Here is a 3,274-nt window from a genome sequence, read left to right as displayed (position 1 = left end):
TTATATATATATATGTGTGTGTGTATATATATATATATATATATATATATATATATATATATATGTGTGTGTGTGTGTGTGTGTGTGTGTGTGTGTGTGTGTGTGTGTGAGTGTGTGTTTTTCATTTGCTGCTGAAACTCTTAATACAAATCATCATTGTAAATTATTGAATATATAACTGTCATTTAATGTTTGTCTGAGTATTAAATATGTAACATTTAATGATTTATATCTGTCTTTTTTTAACTGAAATATGACTTTGCCATGCACATCTTTTATTGATGTGTCTGAGGTATTTTATGTTCTGTTATAAACAGAAGGGAAATTTGCTTAAACTTAGTATGATAAGGATAGATTACAGTACTATTCTTTGTTTAAAATTGTAGTTAATACATGGTATAATCTAAATGATAGGCCTATGTGGCCTCTTTGTATACTCCCATTTACTGATAGTGTCACTTGTAACATAATCCTAATGAGTTCTTTCCAAATAATTTTGTACTCTTGTATTCCTTGTAAGACAATAGGCTGCATTAACTAAACTGAAGCTGAATTTACTGTACATAGTACTTACAAGTGTCAGCAACTTGAGTCCATCCATTGCACAAGAGAAGCAAAATAGAAGAAATACTAACATGTTTTAACCATGTCTTCCACTGTAATATAAAGTAAGAAAAACAAAGACAAAAAAAAAAAAAAATCTCTGCAAGACAGTACTCGCCCTGGAATAAACAATGTGGAGTTTGTAAATTCTGGAAATCTTTCTGTAAGTAATAAAGTAGAAAATGTTTATCTTTTTCTTGTACAGTTGTTTCAGTGTGTTATTTCTAACAAAAAAATGAAAAAAAAAAGCTTGTAAAAATATAATGCCTCGATGCAGAATTTGCTGGAACCCAGGAAATTGTTGGCAGCTTGTTTTTTCATATTTGTCTACCAGTAAAAGCTGCTGGTACTTCTCTTTAAGTTGAGTCTGGAAATAGGACACTAGCAGCCACACAAATGCCATTGTATGCACCTATGTGAATATGACCTTTTAAAAAGTCTACAAATACTCTTAAAGGTTTGTGTTCAACAAAGCTAAATGCAAGGTCATTGTTCATATTTCCTAATGAGCTTTGTACCACAATAAACTGTATGCATGTTAAATACTCTGTAGCGCTGTGTGCCAAAATAGCAACAAATAAAGTTATTACAAGCTTCCCTATGCTATAATGTAATAACTGTCCTTTTACACATGTGTGTTAAGACTACTGGGTTTAACTAAAACATGTTCTGGTATTCTTTAGTGAAATATGTGATGACATCCCTACTTTCTGGCAAGACTGGATTTTAAACACCTACATACCTGTGACTGGTGAACAATTATGACAGTTAACTAGTGTTTGGAGTTATTGTATAATAGGTGCTTCAGGTAAGTGACAAAAACATGTACTTTATATTATCTTTAATAACATGTACTTGTTAGATATATATTAGACACACACACTATGTTCTAAATCCCAAGGTTTTGAAGCCACAATGATATTACACTGCCTTCCTCTTTTAATGTTCTGGGATAGCAGCACAGAAAACAGCATCAGTCTAGTAGAACACATGCCAGAAGAGGCTATTAATGAAGCAGTGTGTATCATCTAAAGCTTGTGATTGTCAAATAGTGGACCACCTGATGCTGAGCACTAACAGGTTGAACTGATGACCTCGACAGTTCCCAAGTTTAAATGAACTATTGTACAAAAAAAGGATCGATGCCCCTTGGACAAGTGTGGTTTTTAAAAAAAAAAATGTTTTTAAGTTTATAAAACACTGAGATAGTGTGCTTTGTGATGGTTTTGGGAGAATAATTGCCCGTGTTTTTGGTTGATTGGGTTAGTCCTGGTCTGTACTGGCAGTGGAGCAGTAGAATGGCAAATAAATCCACACGCTTCCAGTTTGTGACATTCACCTGGTTCTCTTAACAGCTGAAATGTCAAATGTCTTGGTAGAGTGTGCATTTCTTGAATGTCTGCCGTTCCAAATGCGGGGATAAGGCTAGCCAGCTGTGCAACAGGAAAATGAGGTAGGTCAGTCCCCCGATTCTTTGGAAAGGAGCCCACACAGCTACTCTGCAGTCCATCATGAGCTGGTGCGTTTGTGTGCAACCGTGCTGACAGAACCTGCTTCAGAATAAACACTTCCATACTGGTTCATGTGAACTGATCTTTACATTTATTTGTTTTCCCTGTACTGTACTGTGTATTGGATGTGTTCCAGGGTTTGCAAAACTAACAGGTGTACTTTTTTTTTTGTATATAATGTCGCCTTTTAGGAAAATTATTTCAATAATACATGTTGCAAGCTGATCTGCATAGGCATGTTTCATTTTTTAGATTAATGAGATACCAGAGCTAATAAATATATTGTTCCTTCCTGTTAAAACAAAATCAATCGCAGACTTAAGTGGGAATGCTCAAATATGCATGTGATCATAGATTTCATACACTAAAATATTACAGCTTTAAATTGATTTCAATAAGGACTCATCTAAATGACACAATCGAAACCACAGGTTACACATCAGCATGGATTATTTCAGCTATGCATTCATTTTGATTCTTGGCAACACAGTTATCGCACAGAAATGTTTTTTCTTTCTTTTAAAAACCCTTCGTACTTAAAATGTGACAGCCTATCTTGATGCATTTCCCTAATAAAATAAAATAAAGTTGCACTGAATTGTTTTTCTTTTTGTATTTTATTGTAATATTACAATTTGCAGGTATGGTCTTCAGGCGCTGCAATATTTATTGAAAAGTATCACTACAGTCCCCTGAGTTTTAAAAAGGTCCAATTAAGTGAAGAAATGAGTGCCATTCATTAAATATTCATTCAATTATCCATAAATCTTTTATATGCTCAATAATAATCAGCATTGTAGCACTGTTGTCTCATAAAGTATCATCCCTTAGTTTCTGGGAAAATCCAGCACGACTAGTTTGATGCTTCCTCCTAGATTTGTCTGAGAAGGGTTGATGTCTTATCTAGTTATATCCAATTGCACTATACAGCTATATCTCATGGTTACCCACATTAGCATTGCAGCAGTGTCTACTAATGTATTGCAAGGATGCCAATAGCACTGCTTTTCATTTCCTAGACTTGTTTCAGTAGAGAAGGTAATAATAATGTAACCAGGCTTTTGTGATCTTTAAATTTGCTGTCATTATTATTATTATTATTATTATTATTATTATTATTATTATTATTATTCAATGTAGTTTTTATTAACATAAGTGGT

Source organism: Polyodon spathula, chromosome 14, assembly GCF_017654505.1.
Source record: "Polyodon spathula isolate WHYD16114869_AA chromosome 14, ASM1765450v1, whole genome shotgun sequence".
In the NCBI taxonomy this organism is placed as follows: Eukaryota; Metazoa; Chordata; class Actinopteri; order Acipenseriformes; family Polyodontidae; genus Polyodon; species Polyodon spathula.
Note: the sequence above shows the minus strand (reverse complement) of the source record.